The sequence below is a fragment of the Micropterus salmoides genome, unplaced genomic scaffold (genome assembly GCF_014851395.1).
Source record: "Micropterus salmoides isolate LMB-PRFRI ecotype aquatic unplaced genomic scaffold, ASM1485139v1 Ms_hic_scaffold_2, whole genome shotgun sequence".
Taxonomy (NCBI): Eukaryota; Metazoa; Chordata; class Actinopteri; order Centrarchiformes; family Centrarchidae; genus Micropterus; species Micropterus salmoides.
The window spans coordinates 713801-741035 of record NW_024041150.1 but is presented as its reverse complement, the minus strand read 5'-3'; the positions used below and the strand labels follow the sequence as shown (position 1 = coordinate 741035).

Sequence of the window (27235 nt, the reverse complement as noted above, 5' to 3'; positions counted from 1 at the left end):
AATATATAACGTTACCTCTGAATGTATGCCAAGTGTCATGACCTCATTCTGTGTCTAATATGAAACCTTCATACTTCACTTAATCACGCTGAAAGGATAGCACACTCTTCTAAACATTTTCAGCTTGTGTTATGCTTTTTACAGATACACCCCCACACACATATGGAATATATGCAAAGCAGTTTTTAATATTTCGAGTTTATAACAGCCCCTGCCATCCCTCCCTTTAATCTCCTCCCGTCTAATTCTCTAGTTTCGACTTGCAGACAAGCTGATATAGATCGGAACTGATATCCAAAGCCACACACACACACACACACACACACACACACACACACACACACACATCCCTTTTTGAGTTATGTTCAGCCCTAATCTGGAGCTGGAGTAGAAATTAGAGAGGGCCATTAAATACAGGATGTTTGTTTTATAATTCAGCCCCTCCCTGCATCACAGCTGAGTTGGGGGGGCATTTATAGATATTCATTTATCTCCCTCGATTACCCTCAATCTCCTCTATACCTTTACCTGTCTCCCTGTCTCCATCACCATTATTGCTTCCCTACTGCATCCCTCTTTCTTCTTACCCGAGGCAGGCAGTAAACTCCAAATTAAATTGAATTTGGCATGTTCTCAAACTGCTGTCGAATACAGCGCTGCAAGCAAACGCCGGTATTTTCATTGCGACTCCAGATCTTTTCATATAATGTCTGTGCCAGCTTGGAAGTTGCTGTGGAAGCCAACATGACTCGCTAGTTCCTCAAAGACAAATATAAGCATATTAGAAGCAGAATTATTGAATTAAAGTTAGCCAGAAATACAATGCTGGAAATGAAAACCAAACCAATTACAGGATATCATTTCGACCTGTTGTAGGCGAGGATGCGCTAAGAGAGGCCAGAGGCTGTGAGAAATATTCAGCTAGCCAACCTGCCCACTCTGCCGACATGGAGGCCTAAAAAAAGACAGTTTGCTGTGTTACAATACAGTAAACCTGGAAACAAATCTACCACTCTGTTACTTTTATTGGCTGCGCGATTGTATGTTGAATTGATCTACACCCCCAACACAACTATCCTCTTCAGGTCTGTCTTTGTTTTTTACTTACCTGTTATATATTTAGACATTTCTCCTTCCACAGCCATCCTTTTCCGGGACTCTCTCTTTGTCACCTCTACAGCACTATGCTGTCAGAAGGTTGTAATGTAAAGTATGAGCTATCAGATCTAGTTGGTGTAGCCTAAGTCAGCCCTGCTGTCCAGGCTAAATGAATGTTAAAAGCCTATTGAGTTTCTTTGCACAAGCTGCAATAGCTTTGCCTTATATAGGTAATATGATGTGCTGTGTGTGTGTGTGTGTAATGTGATGCAGTCTTTTAATTTAGGAAAGGAGACACAGTCAGCAGGTAGAGGTTGTGACCTCTGCTAGAGGACACTCACACACTGTAACCTAACATGAAATTGATTTCAAGGTAAAGTAGCTGAACATATGAGGCTGCTGCCTGTGGAGTGTGTGACAGCACTATTGTACGTTTGTATACTATAAGAAAAGCAAAAGGTTATTCTCCATTATGGTATGGCGGACAAAAACTACCTCAGAAATCAACAAATTTTTTTTTATATCTTCATTTTTCACTGCTATATGTTGGCTGTTAGAAAAAAACATGTCTTCCCTTCCTCTGTCAATTTATTAATAGAGCTCATTTCCTAGTCTTTACTATGAATTCTGTTTAGCTTTGGTTAAATTAGCCTTAGAGATTGACCACAGGTCTTTAGATCAACCTGTTTTACTCGTTCTAACAATCCCTGAAGAGTTGACTGAGGTTTTGCATTATAGTTGTTTCTGAGGCCACAGAGAGAAGCGGCCCTATTCTTGGCAGTAATGAGTTGGACAATCACTTGGAGAGAGCTGAACAGTAGCAGCAGTAACCGGATCAATGAAAAGACTGCAGTTAGAAAATAGGGGTTGCCGTGATCAATTAGACTCTTAACTGCTGCTGGAATGGTAAAACAACTACTGGTGGAGAATCGTGAACTGCCTCTGCCTCTTCTTCTGCTTCACTTTTCTGCCTGTTGTCTTAACCATTTTGAATCTGTTTGTGTCCTTCTCTTTTATTCTGCCCTGCGTATATGCTTTCTCTGTTTTACCATCACGAGGCTCCAAGTCGGGTCCAAACACCTTGCAAGTGTCAAATATTTTCCCTCTAAATTGGCTGCCTGTTAAGCTCTCTACATCCTCTTTTCTGTTTTCTCTACTGCCTGGCTGCTTAACTGTCTGTTAACCATCCGTGACATCAATGGAAACCTGCAGCTGTCCCCAGGTGGTGGCACAGCAGGTGTTGGGCCACCTTTTGTGTAAATTACTGAGCTTTTTTTGTGTCAGCTGAGGATATGTGATTGTAAAGTGAAATTGTTTTTATTAGACACTGATTATACATTTTAATGCAAATAATTCATGTAGGAGATGCACTTTTTACTGGTCAGAGCAAAATATAGGAAATGGTTTCCCATCCAAACTCGTCCTTCCTGTCACGAATCACAATTTTCCCTCCTCTCCTCTTTCCTCTTCTTTTTTTTCCATCTTTTTTTTTTTTTTCTCATCATTGTCCTGCGCCAAACTAGCCTGGACAGAGTATTTAATGTCAACAGCAATCACACACACACACACACACACACACACACACACACACGAGCCTACACTCAAACACTAGGGCAAGCACTATAAATGGTTTATGTCACAATTTTTGTCAAGCACCCCCTACCCATCACAGCTTCAGCCACACACACACATACCCTCCAGCGTCAGCCATGGAATTGAAAAGCCACTTCAGAAAAATACTAGAGCTGTGGCAGCCCTGCAGCATGTATGTGGGTGTGTGTGTTTGTGTGAGAAAGTGTGCATTGCTCTTCAAGGCGGGATGTATAAATGGATATTCGAATGGTTTTGGTCAATGGGATTTGACCTATTTGATGGCTGCTTTTCTGAATGTGTGTGTTCGAGAGATGGATAATGAGAGAGGGTGTGAGCTTTGATTTGCATGTGCACACATACAAAATGCTCCCAAATGAGGCTGTAATTGGTTTTAATGTCTTCCCATATGGATTTGACATATGGACTAATTAATTCAGTTTTACATTAAAGGGAAAGTCTTACCCAGAATAACTTTTAGTGAGAGCAGTCTTCATCTCATTGATCATTACTATTATGAGAAATGGTGGGTTCACACAGAAAGCAAAGCGGAATTTTTGCATAGCGCAAGTATATACAATGCCAATGCAAAGATGCGAACTGACGCAAATTTGCGCTGTGCCATACAGATTGGGTGACACAAATTATACACACCATTTGCATATCTGCACATGTGCGTATTCACATATTCACGTGAGCTGAAAATATCCTACTTTAGCAAAAAATGTATGCGTAATGTGGGGCTTTGTGGAGTGTTGTATTGGGTGGACTGTGCTGCGTGGAGGAAAAAAGCTGTCTTACTGGCGGTAGGGGTTCAGAGTAATTTAAAAAAAACAACTTTGGGGATTAAAAAGGTGTATTTATCTTAACTCTCGCTTCTCAACCTGTCTGCAGCAGCACGCCACCAATTTTCTCCTTGGAGAAAAGTAAACAAGGAAAGGTAAAGTCTGAAAATAAGTATTTGTTATTTGATTATCGGTTGTACTTTACTATGAAAAAAGCCCTGACCAATCGGAAAGCCATTCAGAAATTTGCGTCATCTTGTCATCTTGCGGACAGACCTGAAAAAGCGTTAATTCAGACTTTTAACATATCGGCATCATGATATAGTTGTTTCAGCATCCTTTTGATCTGTTTATTACAATTAAATCACTTCAAATTATTATTAATATTAATTTGTTTATTTTGTATATTAAAATGTTTATTTTGTATATTAAAATGTTTATTTTGGGTTTATACTGCTGTACTGTAGTAAACCATATTAAGGGTGTATAAACACAGGTTGTGGTTCTACACGAGTTTGATCCCTGGATGATTATTGTGTTTTCTCATAAAGTGAGGCAAAAATTTGCTTTGCTTTCTGTAGGAAAACAACATTTCAAACAGTGAAATTTAGTCAGAGCTATAGTGCAGTGACAACACACCTGTGACTGCAGAAGGTCATGTAAGACGGAGGAAGACAGAGAGAGAGAGAGAGAGAGAGAGAGAGGGAGATGGTTCCTTTGCTTGCAGAGACTTGGCTGGTGATGAAGAACCCCATCTGCCTGTCATTACTACTAGAGCTACATGCACACACAGCAGAATCTGTCACAGATCCCCTCTAAACAGCCTCAGGGGATCCACGGAAAGATAAAGAGAGGAGTGAGAGCAGAGATGCTGGGTGTGTCCTGGGCTGTAGATGAGCATGGAGAAGCCGTGCTAAGGAAAATGAAAACCAGGACAAAACACACTAGGAGGGCAAACACCTGTTCCCTCATTCGCAGATTATCAGGCAAACCACCTATTTTTAGTGTGCCATTAAACCAAATCTCAAAGGTTCTTTTGTGCTTTCATTAGCCAGTTGTGACATTTGCTGGCTACAGTCTAAATGACATGTAAAGCCACAGGCTTTAAGAGACAGTGGTGAAGCTATTAGCGAGTTACTGGTGGCCTCTAGGTTCCCCGATGGCTTGTGTGGAAATACAGCCTTTTGAAATGAAACCCTTCCAGAAATCGATTGAGGTAAGTCTTGGAGGTTGATTAGAGACATGACCAGAGGTCAAACCAATCTAACCGTGGATTAAAGTATGTTCACAGTACTACTGGTTCAGGCATTTTCAGGGTGCACGGTGACATTAAGGCTTTGATTTATTTGTGTCAGTCTTGCTAATTTAGATCAGTTAGAATGTGACAGTGAGGCCAAATCAGGAGACTTTGAGATGCTTTACAAACACATTCTGTTTTACGGGTGTTGTGAGCTACAAAATATATTAATGGTCAAGAATCTCAAACTTGGAAATGTTCTGTTTTCCACTGTTATCTGATGATCTCATCTGTAGAAACTTCACTTGACAGTGTGGCTCCGCTTTCCACACAATAAATTGTTGACACAGGCATCCAAAGTTAATTAAATCTCACACTATAAGAGCAAAGATAAGGCAACCAAACACTGGTTCCTATAGGCGAGTCATTTTTTGTTCATAGTCAGCATAATGTTTGGTTATGGTTTAATAAGCCAAACCTCAAAACCGAAAATGGAACAATATATCATCACCCTTAAAGATAGATAAATGCTATAAAATAATATTTTACCCCAGTGACCACATTACATATTGGAGCAAGAGGAGGAAGCTTTGATTCACTGTGACAGCGTATAGTTCTGGGAGACTATCAGAAATTGAGCCCTCCATCTTTTACAGATCCCTCACGATTTCCTGGGAAACCTGTTGATTGTTTTTTGAACTATTTTACTGTGTGTTGCAACTTGCAGTAATTTAAATCCTTCAAGCTGTTCTTGCTTTTGCACTGCGGTCTAAAAACCAGAGCTGGGGGCAGTTCTCCTCCGGTTTAATCAATCCAGCAAGTGGACAGATTGTAGGCTCTATAATAGCAACAATTACAAAACCAACTGCAGGTCGTGCCCACTGTTGAGACCTTTGTGTCGGTTGGTTTTAGTGTGTGAGCGACAGACAGGGGAACAGAGTGAGGCAGATAAACAGATGAAATAAGAGGCAACCTAGGGCCACCTTGCGAAACATAGTTTACCCACTTTTGTTATATTAATCTTGGTGACGTACATTTATCTTACATCAGTCTGACTGATGTAACCACTGTAGAAAGAGTCTTGTAAGGGGGGAACAAATCATGGCATCACAGTAATGGTGAACTTTTTGGCCCTGTGATGATAAATAAGTGGACACACCAGGTTTGATGCATCTACAGAAAAAACAAATAGAAGCGGTAAAAAGAAAGAGTGACAGAGAGACACGGAGTGGCTCCTGCAAGGACATGGTAATGACAGGCTTCTGCTTTTCAATGTGACTCAAATCTCTGACTATTTTTTTCAGCGCCGTACACCCACAAACATACAGGCACACACCTCCCTGCACTCTCCAGTCCCTTTGTGGTGAGTGTACAGGCGCTTTTTGAAGTGTTTTATACGTGTAGAACAAGGCTACTTTGTCTGCCGCTGTCGTACTTTTCTGACACACACAAAGACAAAGGTAAAGGGAGAGGCATCATTACCTGTGAGCACAAGTGGCTATGATAACATCCACATGCAATGCCTTGCCATTCAAAAACCTATTTGTCTCTTTCCTGATCTCGGTATCTACATATGGTACTAATTTATATATTTATTTGAAACTCATTTGGAAAAGTAAAGACTGAGTTTTGGCTGATACAGTATCCCCAGAAAGAAAGAGCAAAACTAAGATGTAGTTTCAGTGACAGTAATTGAATGATCCAGCACTGAAATGATTATTCAGTCATTCACTTTGATACACCATTCTTTGTTAAAGAAAATATTTGATGCAGTCATGAACTAAAAGAATGTGTTTAACAGAGAAAAACATCTGTACCTTTGCTGTTGTCATGCTCATGGCTAGGAGCTAAAAGTTTGAAGCAACAGTTTGTTGTTAACAAAAAAATCTGGAGTCTGAGTGAAGCTACACAAGAACATAGCCTCAGATGCAGCTTTGTCCTTTTCTGTATGTGTTTGGTAATATGGAGGCTAAGAGGAACAAACAGTCCACCTCCATTCAAATCAGCATCTCTGTGTGTTGTGATACACCAGGAAGCGTCCTTTCCTGATGTGTCACAACAGGCTAGGTAAACAAACACAGAATTTAATTTGGCAGAAAAGACTATTCACATTTAGACACACGTTCCTGTGCATTGTAATGCATCAGAAAGCAGCCTGTGTGGCTTCTTCTCTGACATCCTGGAGGTTATAGTTTGGGGTGAAAAGGCTGAGCAGTGTGAGCTGCCACTGACTGTTCAACAGGAACAAACAAAGGACCATGAAAAGACTAACCATTTACATCACACTCAGCTCATTTGTTAGCCGTTTACTGTGTGTGTGTGTGTGTGTGTAGTGTATTCTCTAACCTCCTACTGTGTCTCCCTGTGGGTCCGGCACACACCATTAAAATACGTGTCCCCTTTGCTGCAGCTGACAGTAGTGTTATGTAAATGTGTGACGTTACAGCACCTCTCCCTCTCCCTCCCTCACGCACAAAGCACTTGACTACTTTACTACATTGCCTCTGACATCCACCCTCTACTAATATGTAATGGTTAGACATTAATACCAACCATTGTTTCTGTAGCGATAGCCTCGCCTCCTTCAGGACCACCCAGACTTCACAGTCACTGCAGACTGAATTAACTTGCAGCTTCCAGAAAGTTAAACCCGTTTTGCAAACACTTAAGCATACATTTAGCTGAGTGTTAGAGGGCAGAAGTATCAAAGGTTAATCAAATGGTTTTTGAACTATCTGTACTATCAATAGGAATCCAAGGAAGGTTATAATCAAGGGCAATGGTTGTGGATACATGGAATGATTCAGTGACCGTTTCCAATACTGTACTGGACAGATGTGTTTACAGTTTGTGGAGGACGCCGTCAGACTCTCTTCAACATTGAAGTGAATCACTCTCATTCAGTAGCTGGTTTTATGCCTTTTCCAGGATCATTCCAGCTCTGTGTGTTTTCGGAGTGGATCCACGGTGTAGACTGTTTGGTTTAATTCTATGTTGTCAGGTCTCAGGTTAAACCGTAAGTGGTTTCCTTTCATACTTTCACCCCAAAATGCTTAGCACGATATCTGTGAAGATTCTCATTCATCCAGGTCAGTTATCCAAGGAAGGTTCAAAGGGCAACTGGACTTGGTTGAAGCTACATGAATATAAGAAGTATACCTAGTGGGCAGTAACGGTACATGGGTTAAATGATTAAAGACCCCTTTCAGCAGATTAATGTTTAATACATGGACGTGTACCTATAAACCTTGTTATCAAAAATGTATGTTTTTGTATGTTTGCATGGATCAACACTGTCAGTATCTACTGGAGACACGTTGATGATGATGGTGCTCTCATGAAGGTGAACAGTGCGTCATTCACCCACAAAGCATCTGTGTTTCTCTAAAACCTGTTGAAAAGGAAACTGTTGTGCTGAGGGCAAAACTCTTTTTTTGAACCCATTAGATGAAATCCGAAATGACCTTGTGAGCAGCCAGACGATTCAGCATGAGCTTGTCAGTGCATTTGGAAATCTCTGGTAAAGGATTGTACTGATTCTCTATGTGTCTCTCTTTTGGTAAAATCTGAAATATATTTAACTTGTGAATGTGCTCCAACTTCCCACTGCAACGCACTTCAGTGTGACCTTTCCACTGATAATATAATTCAACGAGAAGCGTGTTAAAGAGGGGTGTTTCTATGCACATACAGACTTTGATAAGCAGGTTAGTATCTGGGAAGGCGAGGTGAATGCTAATGTTATACTGTATGCTGAGTAACCAGAGGTGCCAGAAAACAAGCATGACTGTTTAAATGCAATGCAAATGAAAATATGTACTCTTCAGTCACTGTGGAGGCCCAGATCATTTTCAGTTTCTACTCTAAAACTTTCTTTGAATTGTGGAAAGAAAAAATGTTGAATGTTGAAATTCTTGTCTGAAGGTATAAAGGACCTCGGAAATATTTCCTCGCTCAAAAAGTATCTGTTTTAATTTGGTACAATCGACCATTGTCACTTCTTTCTTATACACACTGCACAACGTAAGGCTAAAAGTGGTTTAGTCGAGAGGTAAATAAAGAGAAAAGGAGAGGAGTGAGAGAGTCGACGGGTGAGTGAGGAAAGGAAAGAAGTAGGAATGAAAAAATAAAGCAAAAGAATATGTGAAATTCGAGAAACAGTGGTGGTTAATAAACCCAGACTTTGCTTAGCGTGTCCAACCGATCAAGGATGCCAGAAATAGCTCGGCCCTCTTGCCAAAACCATACACAAGCTCATGCACGCAGAGGAACTGGGGGGCCACATCCATGGAAAACTCATCAAATTAGGAGCCTTACAAGGCCAAAAAACACGTCTGCTGAAAAATAAAGAAAGCAGAAAGAAAAAAAAAAGTCTAAATGGCATTTCCTGAAAGCAGGTAGGGGTGAGTGGGTGAGATTGCTGTCAGACAAGGTTTGTTTCAACAGATCTATTCACAGCTGGGAAACTGGCATCACATGCACACACAGATGTCCTGCACCACCAGAGTTTCCATTCTTTGTTCTCCTTTTGCCTCATTTCTTCCTCCTCTTTGTCATCTCCGCCATCTCCATTTTTGTACTCCTCTACCTTTCCTTCCTCATTTTATCTCCGTTTTTGTTTCTCTCTCTCCACCTCTTCTCCTTGCATCCATTTTCCATACCCAGTGAACAAAGAGGCCCGCAAAATGCTGACTACTGTTATAGATGATGCATTGAGTAAAGCTGCAATACTCCTGTACATTATTTTAAGGAGATATAATCTAAGTCTGATCTGTCTCTGTGCTTCCCCGACGTGGAAACAACCTTTCCAATCACAACTGTAGTCACTCGTCCCAGTTTTCACTTATTCTTGTAGACTGAAAACGCGTCTCATCAAGAACTAATAAAGCCTTTCAGGCCCCCACGTCTTTCCCCACCTGCACTCGCCCTAATATGCTCTTATCTTGGAGCTGAAAAGCTTTTCTACTTCAGTGCTTGGCTCTCATTTCACTCCTGCGGTCTGACTCTTGCACTTTTCACTACTGCACGCCGCTGATGTTTGTAATCTAGGAATTTTACCATATTCTGCTATTGCTGTAATAGTGTCAGTTTCATGCAATAAAAAGGTAAGCAAAACATTCAGCAAGATGTGTAGTCCATCTGGTGGATAGAATAGCTCTGATAGCTGATCCTCTTTTTCCTGGAGTGTTAACAGTTCAAGGCACCTGTGTTAAGGTTAAGATAGGAAGGCAGGTATAGAGGCTTTGACTGTATTGACAGATTGTGGTTAAATAGTGTGTGTGTGTGTGTGTGTGTTTAGGCCATGCCAGTGTCCTGAATTATACAGCTCTTTAGAGTCCATTTCTGTCTGTCTGCTTATCCTCCTGCTGTCTGTCTCTGTGTCTGATGTCTGTCCGTTTGTGTCTGTGCCTTCAGGCCTCCATCTTTTATTGTGCTGGACAGATAAAGAGATTGGGTCACACAGAAAAGAGGCCTACAAAATCACGCACAGACGCACACATGGATGCATGGACTACACACACACACACACACACACACACACACACACACACACACACACACACACACACACACACACACAATCAGATGGTTCTTTGGATGAAAGGGTCATTGTGGTAGCACAGCTACAAATCCTGGCAGCACTCAGCCCTCGACAGCTAAAACACACACACACACACACACAACACAAAATTCTTGTTGGACAAAACGCTCCTTGTTTTAAAACCTGAGAGCCTGACCCGTCTAAACACACACACACACACACTGCCCTGCACACATACGCAGGGACTCATAAAGGTGGATTACCCTCATTTACAAATGTATGGCTTTGTGACTGAACCATTAGAAAAACTAGTGGGAGCACAACCCAATGAATTATTCAGCGCCTCCTTAAGGGTTAAAACAGGCGGAAAATATGCCTGTCAAGATCTCAAAGGCCAGACAGAATACACTTTTAAAGAGGGAAAAAGAGAAAATGAGAAAGAAAAGAGGCGAGAGAGAAAGTACACTCGTTTAAGAAGTTTCAGAATTAATAAATATAAAAAGGTTTCTTCTATCAAAGTAATCACATTCTAAATTTGAAAGTGAAAACAAGAAAAATAAATTTTTCTCCACCAAAAGTTAGAACAATATGTTACTGACGAAACACCATGCATTATTCAAAGCCTCCTTACAAGTGAAAACAGGCAGGAAACACAGGGTTTTTGAAATAATAAAAAAGGGACAAAATACATTTCTTTAAATTTAAAGAGCACAATTTGCCCTTATTCTCAGAGGTTATGAAAAAAGGATAAAACTAAACATTTCATAGAAAACAAATGAATGATCCAAAGCCTCGTTGAGAGTACAAACACGTAGAACACATGCTTTTATGTGTTTAAAAAGGGACAGAAATACATTGTTTATGACTATTTCTATGAATATGTGAGAGTCATGATGGGTACTATTTACATGTCAGAGAGAGAAAATATACTTCTTGTATGTCACACGAATGAGTTGAAGAAGTGACACATCCCTTCCATAAAGAGTGCAGATCAAAAATCCTCCTGATGATTACATGACTCTGTGGCCTTGGAGAGCGAGGTAAATCAATCAAAAACAAATCTCTCCTCCGACTCCTTCCCTCCTTGTCTTGCTCTCGGTCTCTCCCCTCCGGTCCTCTCCATCTGTCCTTCTCCTCCCTCTTTCTGTCCCCTCTTTCCATCCCCATATTTAGCTTCTCTTTTTCCCCCATCTCATTTCCTCTCTTCCTCAAACCTTCGATCTTTCTTTCTATATCCATCCAAGCGTATATAAGCGAGTGTGGCAGGCCTGGGTTGTGTGTCTTTGTGCATCACTGCTTTAGACTAACAAACCCCCACCCAATACCCTCCTTTCATACGCACATTTGCACACACACACACACACACACACACACACACACACACGCACACACACACACACACACACACACACACTCGAACATACAAATTCAAAAGGCTGAAGAACTTTTTGAGAGTCATGCCAGATGTTCCAAGCTTAATATTCATACAACAGCATCTTCTCCTCCTCATTTTCCTCCTCTGTCTCCCTTTTCTGCTCTTTTGTCGTGCTTCCTCCCTTTTCTCACTCATCTGGCCTTTTATTCATATTTTTCTATTTTTATAGAACCTCCTCTCCCATCCTTTCATTCAGCTTTATTGCTTTTAAAACATGTCCCTTTTCTCATTATTTATCCCCCTTCCCGTTTTGTTCCATTCTACTCTTTGTGTCACTTGAAGCCTCCGCATCTTTACCCCATCGTTAATTTGTTTGGATGTTCTTACACCATCTTCCCCTCCTTTCTTTTTTTTTGTCTTCCCTCCTTTCCTCTCCCTCTTCTCCTTTTTTCCACTTCCTCCACGTCCCTTTACTGTAAATCAAGTTCTATATTCTGTAGTTCTTCAGTCCATTCACTTTCAGCTCAATCAGCTCAAAACATTAAAAGGAACAGTAGCGGTTTGCTATTGAAGGCATATTCATTCACAATTATTTCCTAATAGTCTGGATATGACAGATGTGCCAAAGTTTTTAGTATCCTCATCGTTCCTTTTCCACTCTACTCCCTGTCTCCGCCTTTGTACTATTCTTTCATTCACACTCATTTTTTTGTGTCTTTCCTAAATCCTTTCTTTCTTTCTTTTCTCGCTTGAAATTGGTGGTGTGTTTCTTTATTAACCATCTGCATCCCTATTACTCACTTTCCCCCCTCATTTCCTCTCCTTTTTTGCATAATTTTTTGCTTTCCTTTCCTCCTAAGTATCCCCACATCCTCCTCCTCCCTGTCATTCTCTCTCTCTCTCTCTCTCTGAGGCCTGTTGGTTCTCTTCTGGGGCCTTTTTTCATCTCTCAGCTGTCAGAAGGAGATAGGATGTTCTGATGTCCCCAACCATGATAAACAAGTTATATGTCTCCCACAAAAATCTTTGTACTACAAAGCACACACCCACAAATACTTAAATGCAAAACAGATGGGATAGAGATGATCAGGAGAGAGAGATTGGGGGAGAGAGGGAGGACTGATTTGCAGACCGATTCATTTTTAACGTATCTTGGGGTTGCAAGCTGAGGCTACACTTTATTATGGCACTAGTCTTTATGTATCTCTGTGGATCACTTTCTTTCTTTATTTTTGCTCCCGTATGTCTCTTTACCTATCACTCGGCTCTTACCAGCATTTTCTCTTCCTGATTTAATCTTTTTCTTCCATATCTCCATTTTTTCTACCATTTTAATGATTTCCAGTTCTTTATCACAGTGCCTTCATGAGAAGAACTATCTTACATTGTCTATCTGCATCTGTCCAAACGCTGCTTGGGTGTAGTTAAATTTCCTTCCAACCTTCCATCCAAAAACCCACTTGATTGCTGCTCACTTGTGTTCCCTTACTTCTTCTGTCCAACCATCCCTCCAATCTCCAATGTCCATTTTGCATCCTCAAGACTTCCTTTCTTTCCTTTCTCCATCCGTTTATCCCTCCACCCGGCCACACTTGCTCCTCAATCTATCCCTGCACCCACTGCAAGCCTCCATCCATCCGTCTGTCCCACCCTCCCTCCATTCATCCAAGTATTGATCTAGCTGTCCATGATATGTCATGGTGATTGACATCTACTAATTGGCTTAATCCCACCCCTGGGGGCTTGTGGCTCTTTAGCTGATCTGGATACAGCTGTCCCATTGTCCAACAGCTGACACCATGACCCTTGGGAGCCAGTGAGGGAGAGAGAGAGACAGAAGAGATAGTGAGATGGGGAGTGAAAGATGCATACATTGACAAGACACACCTTTTGTTTTCATTGGAAAACATTTAATTTGAAAAGTTAAGCTGAAGGAAAATCACAATATGTTGTTGTTTTTGTGACATGGTTTATTTATTTAAGTGTTATTAGTGCTCAATGCTAACATGATACAGCATCAAGCACTGATATGTCATGAGGTAACTATACTACATATACTAAATACTATTTTTTATGATATCCTGTTGATATCTAAACCTGCTTACAAATAGAAATAGTATGTTTACAGTGTGTGTGTTCCTTAAACATGGCAGAAAACTACTAAAATGATGGTGAAGGAAAGAGTGCACAGAGAGACAGACATATGTCAGAGAGAAAGAGCTTGATGGAGACCTCTGTACACCGGTGGGAGGTTTTCATCAAGTGGTTTGGCAGACGAGTCTCTAGCTCAAAGGTCAACACTTCTTTCAGTGCAATATATGTGCATCAACAACCATGTGTCCAGTCAAAGTGTCCTTGAGCGAGACAGTGAGTCGCTTAGGGTTGAGATGGAAAATGGAGAAAGAGGGAGGGAGAGAGTCGCCCAAGAGACGAAAAGAAGCAGCCCTATGCAGACCCAGATTAGATTTGCTCTATTGAGGAGGCAAGGGGCAGAACATAGAGTCTTAGTGGATGCCACTAAGCCTTTAAAGACCACCCTTCACCCTGGGATGTACACCCCTCCATCCCATTTATCCAGTAACTGACACACCGTTTACATTTACATTAGCCCATGGAGACCTTACTGGCCGAACATTCAGTCTAAAAGGCAGGTCATGATCTGTTCACCTAGAGATTATTAGTGGTTTAATAGCTCTGAATCAGTTTTTATTCACAATAATAAAGTGCAATGATGGGTTTGATTTCAAAGCAGTATGTGCACTATCAAATGCTTCATTTCCCCCAAAGTAAAGGCCAGGGGATAGCTAATAACTTATATATAATAATATTTAATAGCAAGTTCTTCTCTTGTCAGCTATTCTATGTTGGACATCTTAACATGGATTACAAAATGAAATTAGGAACAAGGAAACCTTAGAAAGAAAAAAATGGGAAAGAAATCCTAGTTTTTGTGGTTGTACTACTGAAACAAGAGTATGTTTTGCAGTATGGTTGGATCCTCAATTGATTTGACCTTTGATCCTGTCACAATTAAACCAAATACAACACCTCACAAGATAAATGGTTAAAGGGCTTCATTTTAACCTGGTATTAATCTATATGTGACATTTGCACATGCTAGATTTGGCTTGACATTATAAACAATTTTAAGCAAATGTCTTTAACTTAAACAATGTAGTTTAATGTCTTGTACCAGAGAAATTAGCCTTTGCTCTTTTAGTTCAAATGGTTCATAACTTATTTTGGAATAAACATTATGAAGATGAATGAGTTTTGGTGAGTTGATGGGAACAGGGGGTGGGCATGGAGGTAAGAGGGAGGAATTGATCAGCAATGTCGCAGACAATTACACCTACCATGCATGTTTAATGACCCTAATTACCCCTTTGAATCGCCCTCTCCCACCCCTCACCCGCAACCACCGACAAACACTCGACTCAGTGACAAACTGGAGGACACAAGGGTCATTGTGCCAAAACATCCTCCCTTGCAAAACGATCCCCCATGCTCTCCCCTCATTCTCATTTCCCTCACCCATTTTCTATTCCCCCTCATCCCGCTCCAAACCAGTGTATGGACGTGCTGGATACTTGATAATACCCCCCCACACCCGCACTTCTATCCCCGTATGAGGCTAAATCCCCTCCCTTCTTTCTCCAGGTTGACATAAAGAGCCCTTTGTTCTTCTGAGCTGCAATACTTCAATAAGCCTTCAGTGTTGGGTCTCAAACTTCCCTCTAACCAAAGACCCATATATGAATCGCATATCTCAACAAAGCTGCAGAAGTTGTTCCTTTTGCCAAAGGTTCCCCAAACTGATGCATGTTTGTCTGTCAACAACAACCACCTCGATGTATTGGCCACCCTTTTTTGGATTTGATTGACCAGGTGTTGGTGCTAGTGCCAAAAGTGAGCAGGGATAATTATGGTTTTACTCTGTGATCACCTCCAAATGTCACAGCAAGATATATTCTTTGATATATTTCTTTTCATCTCAAGAGTGAAACCTGGTGACATGCAGCTCTTATTGCTCTAAACTGCTCTTGAAGATTGGTGCATTGCCTATTTTCTCATATAAAAAGGTCAAAACAGCTGTCTAGACAAGTGGTGATGTATTTACCCCTGTATGACTGACCCCAAACACATCTGCATACTATTATTACCATTAGTACTTTGTATTATTATCATTTCCCCTTATGGGATTAATAAAGCATTTCTTCTTTTTTTTTCATCTTGTTCTTCCTCTTTCACTTCTTCCAGTATACTAGACTAAATTGGAATAAACTAAAGATAAGAACACAAGTGAAGACGGATGCTTAAACTTCCATACACACACACACACACACACACACACACAGAGCTCAGGCTGACCTTGCATATCTCACCTTTAGGTGAGACGGACACATGCAGACAAACTGCCTGAAACGACTGTTTGTTGTTCTGGTGATGCTCATGCTCAGGTGCACTGGCATGTGCACACAGACTACACACTGACCTTGCATGGTCAGCTTTAGCCCCCATATGTGAAAACGCCCACATGCACGGACACATTGGAGTGACATGTGCATGCACACACACACACACACATTGTGACCTTGTTTGTTCAACCTTGCCAGTAGAATATAAACAATGTTGATGGCACTTGCTTTCATAACATTGCAATAAAAATAAGCATTGCTGTGACAAATTTGATGTCACCCCACATAAACACTGAAAACACATACAATGTATGAAAATGGCTCAAAGCAACTGCTACTTCACTGGATTTAAAAATATCTCCAACTGGATTATCTGTTTACATTTCATATGAATCGCAAAGACAACCACTGCCATTGTTTAGCCCATCAAAAACATAGCTACAGTATGGTAAACATCCACAAACGAAAGATGAAAAATTACTGCTTGGCTAACTCCCATTTACAGCAATGTTTATTCATGTGCACTGTCTCTGTTAAACAAAACAATAAATAAAATAAACAATATTTGTAAGCTAATATTACACGACTGCAACCTGACAGATCAGGTCAAGGAAGTGCTCTTTTCCAGAGTCACTCATAATTACTCCTGCTGAAATTCAAAGTGATTGGCACCACATCTTGAAGTTGAAGTTAAGAGAAACAGACGTAACACTCACTCACATCCTCATCAAGGTTTAAAGGGCAGAATCAGCCCTTTATATGTGTGTGTGTGTGTATATATATATAGCCTGGTCCTTCTATATAGAAATAACAATTAACCTGTTATAGAGGTGGCTTTAGTTGTCCTTCACTGCTTCAGTGGAAGGACAACTAAACTGGAAGCGAGAGATGACGACAGACAGAGAATGAGAAATGAAGATAATTTAGAAGATGAGAGAAATAAGCAGATATACCAACACAAACTTACAGGACAGATGACACAACAAAAAAGAACAAAGACAGAGAGGTTGCTGTAAGTGATGCTCTATAAGTCTCTGAGTCATGGTCAGGGATTAAGGCATAGAGCAGGCAAATAAATATACTGGAGTGAAGCCGTTCGCATGGAAGAAAAAGCGAAATTAATACTGTCCAACGAAGAAGCAGCAGTCGTATTCAATCATATTACACCATTATAAGTGTCACGGTCAATGAAGCATGGCTAGAGAGAGAGAGACAGAGGGAGAGGAAGGAAAAAGAATCAGAGGGGCAGGAAAAAGGAGGAAAGATGCATGACGAGAGTGTGGGAGTTTGTTAGAGTGATAACGGGGAGAGAGAAAGGACAGCGGAAAACTAAAGAAACATACACAGAAAGAGAAAATAGGTTATTATGGTAAAGAGGTCAACCTTGCAGTAATGCTCTGTCCTGTAGAAAAGAAAAGAGGCTTTTTATGTGTGTGTGTGTCAGGATGCACTGTGATCTCTATTTCTCTCTGTGTATGTGCCAGCAGGAGAACCATCATCTGACACATAAGTCTGTAACGTGTGCACTTTTATTTGTGTGTTCAGTCTCGGAGTCGTTATACATTCTCAAGGCCCTTTCTGTAGCAACAGAGTGTGTGAATGTGCAAAAAAGACAGCGCACACCTTCATATCTGCCGAGCTGAATCAATAAGGACTCTTTTCACACAAGCAGTTCAGATTTTCGTGTGAGAGACTCACACGAAAACATACTTATTATGTGATGAGAAAGTAGAGGGCAACGTCATCTGTGCATTTCTGTCTGATGCTTAATTTAACAAATATATTAAGTGATATTACAAAAAGCATCTTCAGTAACTATATAGTTTTGTATATCTATCAATATAACTCCATCAAATAAATTTTTTAACATATCTGTTGTAGTCAGGTTTATTTCTGGAACCTTTTTCAGGTGAGTAACTGTTTTCTGTTTATCGACAGCACATTTGAGCAAGATGCAGAAGAGAAGGGGGGGGGCAAGCTGAAGTGGCCGGTGGGGAAAATAGGAGGAAAGAGGAGAGGATAAGGCAGGTAGGAATGACAGAAAAGGGAGGAATGAGAAGACAAGAGAAGAAGAGACAGGAAAGGATGAGAACTACGAGATAAGTCCCACTTTGATCAAAGCATTATTTTGACATCACGGGCAGGCCTTGCCAGGATGCTGACTGGTTAATGTAGAAATGCACATACACTTTGAAACTTTAAAATATGTGTGACTAAGAAGCATTTTCTCATATTTGTCCAAGTAATACAAATATGCACAGTAAGATAGACTGCATTTCTAAAAAACATATAGGTTTTAAAACTCCTTAGTATTTGGATTTGTGGTCTCATAGCTTTCCAAACATGGTCAAAGACATGAATTCTGATTGTCTGTGTCTAATGACTTTCATTTGCTTTAAACACAGGTGTATCATGGGTAAAAATCCCATTATCGCACACCCACTCCCACCACAAGGTATGTAAAAGAACGCGCTTCAACTTCTCTGACAAAGACTGTCATAACCAGCTATATACAACAGCAGACGGACATACAACCATTCTCTTGTTTGAAAAATTGGTTGCCATGACTCTACTTTTGTGATATTTTTCAAAATAATGCAACCTACAAAATTATTTTTACCGGCAAATCAATCCAAATGTTTTCGCCGTAACACTTCTGTCTCCTTGGAAGGCACTAAAGAAAACAACAAAAGGATTTTTCTTTAGGAACTAGAAATCACATTGGGAAGCTAAAAGATTGTAAATACTGTAAAAACACAAACATGGAGATCAGGCCACTTATTTCCAGAGAACAATTTATTATAAATAGGTGCCAGAGCCCCTCCTCTCACCATGACATCGGACACCACACATCACAACAATTTGTGCATTCTGCCTTCAAGCTAGGTCTATTTGTTAGGGATGTTCATTATGCAGCTATTTCTGTGCGACATGCACTGTGTCTTTCAGTTTAATTTCCCATTTTCTTGTTAGTCTAAACTGGCGGCGAGGAACATATGGCAAAATGGTTTTGGCTGGACAGAGGTCACAGTTTTTTAGACTGGTGATCCACCAGGAGGGTATTTTTTTTTAGTTAAACTATCTGTCAGTCTGTTTATCTGCATGTCTCTTCATCCCTACGATGCAGAGTCCTCTATCTAACCCTGCTCATAATCAGATAAGCTCTATGCAGCATTTGCTGTTTTGGCTGACCACTAAGGCTGTGTCTGTGTGTGTGTGTTTGTGCGCGTGTGTGTTCATGTGCGTGTTTCTTTCTTTCTGTCTTATGACAGGTTGTTCAGCTTCTGGTCTTAACATCACTGTGTGTGTCTTCGTCAGCATTCAAAAAAAAAAATAATTAAAAAATTCTGTTTCCATATGAAACACACCTGTTTGGAGCCGCTAATGTGGACAGAACACACACACACACATACTCACGCAGTATGAATGCATGCAGATACACACACTACGTAAACAGAAATGCGCGCACAAACACAAACACTGTACCTTTAGGCCATAGCCGTCTGTCCATAGAGTTCACCTTTACAAATGTGTTCCATCAGCAAAATTAACTCACTACAATTAACATAACCATGTTAATTATGCAAATCAACAACACACCGTCTACAAACACACACAAAAACCTGTGTGTGTGTGTGTGTGTGTGTGTGTGTGAGAGAGAGGGAGAGTGAGATTCACATACTGTCAAGCTTAGAGGAGAAAAATGATATAGGGAGAGAGAAGGATGGGGTTGACAGAGAGAAAGAGAAATAGATGGAAGATGCTAGACTGAAAATCAGTCAACAAGAATGATTATAATTTATTTATCACATTTAAAAAGAAATACCCCCAAAAATTTCAGGACATCACCTTAGGTCACCTCCTTTTGTTTTTTTTGTATTTACCAAAACATTTTATAAATTATTTGAATGCTGGAAAAGAAATAATCCAAGAGGTTAATCAATAATGAAAATGTACTTTGGTTGCAGAAAATGGGGATGTGGGTGAGAGGAGAGACAGTAGAAAGAGAGAGAGTGGGGTGAGACAGCTATGAATGACCGCTTCACTGGTGGCTCCAAAGAGAAAATGAACACACACACACACACACACACACACACACACACACACACACACACACACACTGTTAATTATTATCCTGAATAATGAGAAGCAAACGACTCATTAAATCTCTCCTTGACCCGCACACAGAAACTAGCCTCTCTTTCCTTCTTCCTTTTTTTTCTCACTGAGTCCACTGTACTTCATACAAAATCTGTCAAAGTCAGAAGCCTTTCAGCTGTGAATTATTAATTACAATTAAAACAAACCCAAAAAATTCACTGACCCCAATCTGGAGCAGTTTTTGTACCAAACTAATGTACCTCCTGAAATTCAATATGTGAGATTAACTTGACCTTCATCGCATATTCCTTCGCTTTCCTTCTCCTTCACTGTTTCTCAGTGTCTCTTCCTGCTGAATACTGTCTACCAAAGCAAAAATGCAGTTAAAATTGGCTGTTAGAAAAAAAAATAGCCCAACCTTGCTTTTCTTCCTCTCATGTGACTAGTGTCATGAGACCACAAACCACCTGACTGCGCCTAACGACTGTCACAGGAAACAAATTACACTGGATTGCACAGAGATGCTCCCTGTATCTCACGCACATGCACACATATACAAATCTACACACCTGCAAACACACCTTGGCATTAAATTCGATTTCACATACATGCATGCATTCGTGGAAGAAAAGGCTGTGATCAATATCGCTCTCGATGCGGAGTAATCAATTCTCATTCTAATCTGATCAATATCCCTGTCAACACTGCATTCTGATCATCAGTGGTGAAATCGATGGAATCGCTCATTAATCCTGAATTAACATTGATCCAGCCTACGCCGTTATCACAATTACACCAGAGCCTCATAATCTGGCAGTAAATCCACACCGCCTGTTCTGCACATACTCCCCTCTCTCTAATGTACGGGAGGAAAGGTCACACTAACTGACCAAGAACAACCGACAGAGATTTAATAATAAAAGCCAACACATTTCGGCTGCAGCTTCTGCCGTTATGTTTCCAGGGTGAGAGGTGATAAAAACCAAATCAGCTTTAAAAGTCAACATTTAACTGATGCGGCAGCGTTTCTGCGCCGCCACACGTTTCGTTTTTTAATTGCTCTAAGTTGTGTCGTTGCTGTTTTCTGGTGTTATTTGTGGCGCTGTTTTCCTGTCTCCGAGTCCTTATGTGCATCCATCCAGCTTGTGCTTACACGACTTTAACGACTTCAATGTGACTTTCCTCATCAAATAACGAGAGCGCGGGACATGTTAATGAATTACGCTGTTACTGGTTTGTATCTGTGCCCAAAATATGAAAAGCATGTTCCAGTTTACTGACTTTAGCTTGCTGTTTAATTCATTCATATTCTTTCTCCTTGTCAGGGCTACAGGGATTGAATTAAACCGCAGCACGTCTTAGATTGAAGACAGGGAAACACTCTCAAAAAATTTAAAAGACAGATGGACAGTCATTTACTTTGAAGCCACTGAGCACACTAGTTTTGGAAATATATTGATAATATGGCTTACAATAGGAAACACGCTGTCTAACATACTCTAGTTTTGATTAAACGATAAAGTTGACACAATTTATTAAAACCTTGTTTGTCATGTGTAGAACTTGTGGGTATTTTGGCTTCTCCAGTTTATGTACGATAACTTTCAGGTCACAGGAATGTAGAACACTTGAGGACTTTGTGAAACCACACAAGCACAAGAAAAAGAAACATACAAGCTCCACGCTTAAAGGAAGGAAACTAAACCCAGGACATAATACTGCAAGGAGACTGTGTCAACAACAGTGAACTACCTGTGCTGGCTCAGTTCTCGTCACCTGCACCAATACCCAGGATATTATGTCGACATCCACCTTACCCCTCATTAAATGCAGATAAATCAGCTACTGTCTTTTTTTCTCTTTAGGGCAAGTAAAGAGTTTATAGGTCAAAAACACTAATTACTGACTCTGTCACTTAATCTGGTTGAGGCCGGAGATTTATAGAGGTATAATCCCACTGTACTGCCACAGGAAATTATAAATCCGTGTGACATCTACCTGGCTTCCAGATATGTTGTCTTGACTAGACAAGGAGAAGAGAGCGGGGAAACAAAGATGAAGAGCTGAAGCAGAACTATGGGGTGCAGAAAGGGGGTGAGGCAGATAAAAAAGTCAGAGGGAGGGAGGGAGAGAGAGAGAGGGCCCAAGTTTAACCAGTTGTCAGTTATTCTGACTCTGCTTTCTATCGCATCCATTGACCAGGGACTGGGGGAAAAGCAAAACAAAATAGTGCAGAGGCAAAAGGGAGAAATCAAGTCAGTTCTCCCTCAACACCAGCCCCTCTCTACTGCTGCCCCCCTTCTGTTTATCACCCTCACCCTCTCTCTTTGGGAGGTAATGGGAATCTGAAGGTAACAGAAGCCAGTCACGGTGGACATGCTTATCCAGACAGACTAGACTTTTTGTGACTGTGTGTGTGTGTGTGTGTGTGTGTGTGTGTGTGAGTGTGTGTGTTTGGGGCGTACAGATTGAATCCTGCATCCCTGGGGAGCCTAACTACCTCTCCATCTCTCTGACTGACCCTCTCAGAGAGAGAGAGAGAGAGAGATGGAAAAAATTTGGAAGAAAAAGCAGAATGATGAAAAAAGAGAGAGCAGAGAAGTCGCTGCTGCAGCAAAGCCCAACAGCTCCCTCTGTCGTCACCGGGAAAATGTTGAGTCCCTCTCTCATTCATTCCCCTCCTTACTTGTCTTTCTGTCTTCCTTTCAAATTCAGTCTCTTCTTCTTCAACATCTCCCTCTGTTTAATGTTTCAGTTTCCCTATTTTACAGTTTCAAAGAAACTAGTTTACAATGCTACGGCTTATGAGAAAGAGCAGCTGGTTCCTAATTAAATATAAATATAACGATTACAGTGTAATAAATTAATCCCTCTATCTCGCTGCCCCCCTGGTGAGCTACGTCAGCAGTGTTTGGATTCAGTTGCCTTTAAACCCATTCCAGTAGACAAGTTTTTTTTTTTTTTTCAGTTTTTCTTCGAAATTCAATCCATCATATTTCAAGAATGTGGAAATAATAACTTTGGCCATAAAATCTTGCTCACAGCCAGTCAAAGTCAGACTTACAAGTAAAAGGCATGACATAAGCATATCTTTGAGTGTTTAATGTGCACAAAACTCTCATCTGTACATGTTTTGTTTTGTCTGCAAAGCCAGAAGAACATTAACATTTGAAATGGTTTGCTAAAGGATGATCTTTTTAATCAGGTGGCTCTCTATTAAGCACTTATTGTGTACTCCCAAGAATGTCTCCTCAGACACGGCATAATCTGTAACCTTGGTTTGAGTGTGCGGTTCTCATCATCCACTATTTGTGTCTTTTCAGACATTGCTTCAGGAACATACTTGTTCACAGATTTAATTGTATCTATAAGTAACACAGCCATGAAGCACTGTATTTCCAATGCCAGATCCTGAAACCTCTACGATGGCTCCAACAAATCTGACGACATTTCTGTGTCAGCTTCTGTGCAATTTCTTGGCTGAACATCAGTGAAAAATCTGATACCTCACCCACCCCGCTTTCATCTGTCATCCAAGCCAGGTTTCTGTATACCGCTCACCCTAAATAGCACAAAGATGTACTGGTACAAGGGGATTCTGTGTTTCTGTCCTGCTTTTAAAGTATACAATCACTTTCCCAGACATAGACCCACACTTTTGTGGGAAGTGAAAAGCGAGCTAATGTTCGTTCCTGAGACAGCTAAGTGAAGACGAGCAGTTTCTGGCTGCAGGTCTCGTTTCAGCAGTGGCCCTCATAAAAGAGTAAGCCGAAAGACACTGCTGATAGAAGTCATGCTGCCCTCCTCTCCTCCCCCGCCTCCTCCTCATATTCTGATAGGAATCATGCTCTTTTTCCTCTTAGCCCTGCTCCTCCGATCGCCTGCCCTGTTGTTTCTCCTCTCCACTTTCCCCTTATTTTCTCTCTGCCTCCTCTTTCTTTCTTCTTGATCCTTTCGATCCTTTCGTCTAATCAAACTGTATTACTATGTGACTGAAATACAGTAGCTAGAAGAATTAATTAGTGAATCAAGCAAACACCCAAAAGCACAAATTGGACACAACTGTGGTGCTGTTTGCAAAAAAAAAAACACCATTTTGTTGAGCCACAATCAGACTGTTAAGCCAAGTCATGGAGAGAATACAAGAAACAGCCATTCAATACTAGGATATTGGAGACATTCTTTTGTTGTGATGTGCCTTTTAAGTGGCCACTGAACCACAATGTAAACTCACCAGAGGAAAAAATGGAATTCTGCTTTTCTTCTCTGCAATGCCGACTGGTCTGTAGGCTCATTAGCAAAATGCAAGGGGCAAAAATAAACGGTGGATCGCTGTCTGAGAAGTAACCACATAATAAAGAAATGTGGCGGAAAATGACAACAACACTGTTGCAACACTGGAAACTAGAGTGGAATCAAAAAAAGCTTTTCGCCTGTGAGAATGTAACACAAGAAGTTACAAACCCTTTTTTCTATTTAACAAACTGGACCTCTCAAGGAGCTCTCTTTGTGCATCTCTCACTCTATTGTTTGCTGCAGACTTCTTTTTTAAAAAGGCTCTGCAAGAAACAGCACTGCATAGCAGCCAATCCTGGCTGGTAAGAAGCCCCTGTCAAATAAAAGACAACAACAGCAAATGATTTTCTCAATGGCTCCCACAAGACTGAAGAAAGAGAGCGAGAGAGTCAGGGAGTGTGAGGTGAGGAGAGATGGAGAGACCCAGGGAGAAGGTGAGGAAGAGGAGTGGGGGGGTGCAAAGGGGGAGGGAAGGAAGAGGAGGTGGGGGAGAGTGGGGAGACATTTCATAGAGCAACAGTGTGGGAGACAGAAGGAGAGAGAGGTGGAGAGGGAGAGAGATTATTGCTTACTTGAGAGCAGCAATCTTGAGCTGTGCCATGAATACCAAAGACTGTACAGCCCTACAGTCAACGCCTCTCTCTCCTTCTCTCTGCTCCCCCGTTGAAAACGCAGCAGAATTGCAGCTGCCCAAATTATACACCGATATCTCACTTTAGACTAGGGTCCATTGAAAACCACTCAGCTATTGCACAGTACTCCGTTCATGTCAGACCAGCATACTCAAACTCAACCAGCGAGGACACGTTTTCAGTAGATTTCGGTCCGTGCAACAATTAAAAAATGATCTGTGAGCCTACAGGGGCGATAAGCCAAACGCACGCGCCTAATTGAGTGCAGAATGAGCCTGAATGAGCCTACGGGCAAGTGATCTGTATGCAATTTTTATGTAGTTTCACAGGCGCTGGCGCACACGGCACGGGCAAGGACGCAGCTCCGGTTGAAATATTCAAATGGACTGAATACTAAAACGTATGGTGTCTTTAGGGGTTCACATTTCAATTCTCTAGACTGTAGTGTAGTTATTGACTGAATGAATTTCTGGATGAAACAGGCCTTTATGACAAATAAATGCAAATCCAGCTGTCTCTCCTAAAGTAACGACTGTTTGTCTCTTGAATGATTGAATGGTTTATTTTTCCGCTAGCGAATTTGCGATTTGACCGTAAAACACACACACACGCACACAACAAACACACACACACAACAAGTCTGTGTTGACGGCGATCCGAAGTAAAAGTTGTGCGTCGCCGTTACGCAGGGACGCCGGGAGGCACCGAGACAGCGAAAGAGAGCCTTCGTAGAGATTAGCCCCCATATACGTGGCCAGACACGCACACTGTCCGATGCGCACACAAATGCACGATCACGCACACACCAAACTAGCGCAAATATGCAGACACACGCCGATTTACTTTAAATGTGAAAAAAATACTGTCTGTGTTATGTGGAAACCCAACCGTCATTCAGTGGCTCCGAGGGCCAAAGAAAGTCTGCACTGTTACAGCCCGCAGCACAACAAATACCCCAAGTCTTCATATTTTGTTACCATCGCTAATGCGCAACGGCCCTATGGGGGTTTCGTGGCTTATTACTTATGTGCTCGAACATAACGAACTCCGACATCCTCTCACAGTGACCTTTTTAAAATTTATATGCAGTTTGTGTGACAACCCTGCGTTTGGATTCATCCCGAACCGAACCACAATCTCCCCAGCATCCCGGGAACCGAAACATTTCACTTCGTTCCTTCTCGCCTGTTTTTACGCTCATTAAAGCCTCTGCAGAAGGAGACGCACGGACGGGAAGGGTGAGAAAGAAACAGACTGGGGATTGAAAAGAGATGATGGGACTGTGTTGAGGTAACAACAGCAAAATCCCAGTTATTTAACTCGAGCGGTCCTTACCTTGTAAGTGAGTGTCCGTGCGCAGTCCGTCTCTCCAAGGAAATTTCCCCAATACATACAAGCCAGGCGAAAACGATCACTTGTCTCAACTAGTATTGCTTCTTTTCTCTCTTTCCTCAGATGTCCAACACATCCACTGATTGAAAACCCAGTTTTTCTGTTTTTGTGCGCTTTGAGTAGAGATGGGGAAAAAAAACAAAATAAAGCAGAGCCTAGTCAGTTCTCCTCAAACCCAAAATGTTCTCTCTCCTATGTTTTATCCGCTGGAGCGCAGAGGCAAAAATACCTAACCAACCATGCGGGTTCAAAGATGAGTAGAAAAAATAGAGGGTAAAAAAAAAAAAGATAGACAGAGCAGTAGTGCGTCTTGATAAGGAGAATTAAGTGGTGTTTGTTGTAAGGAGGTGGGTGTCGGGAGAGAAAAGAGGGAAATCACCGTGGCATCCCTCCCTCCCTCTGGTATCAAATCCGGTACCGTCAGCGGCGTTTATCCGTCCTCCCTCCAAGAGCCTCGGAAGCGGAGTGAGGGAAGCTGGACGGGCGCGCAGCAACGAGAGGGGAGGGGGGGGAGGATGGTAGATGGGGGGAGAGAGAGAGAGAGAGAGAGAGAGAGATGTCGCTGCCGATGGAGGGCGTTGGAAACTAGAGTAATCCTCTCTCTCACACTTTCTGTCCCCTCTGTATATTGTGTCTTGCTATAGCCTAGTAATCATTTAATATTTTGGTTATTAGGATTCTATTTAAATTGTCTGTCATGGGACTGTGGGAATAAGTTCTGGCACCACAGAGGACAAATAAATGATCTAGTGCAACAAAATGTCAGAAC

The 27235-nt window shown here is 41.3% G+C and overlaps 1 protein-coding gene across 2 annotated transcripts in view; it reads right to left on the bottom strand.

The window, feature by feature from the left end:
- cdh11 (cadherin 11, type 2, OB-cadherin (osteoblast)) overlaps positions 1–26924 on the bottom strand; it is a 90338-nt gene extending 63414 nt beyond the window's left edge. For both annotated transcript variants that reach the window (XM_038731501.1, XM_038731503.1), the window contains exon 1: positions 26410–26924. The gene's annotated coding sequence lies outside the window, so the exon portion shown is untranslated. The remainder of the gene's footprint in view (positions 1–26409) is intronic.
- Between the last annotated feature and the right edge of the window lie 311 nt (positions 26925–27235).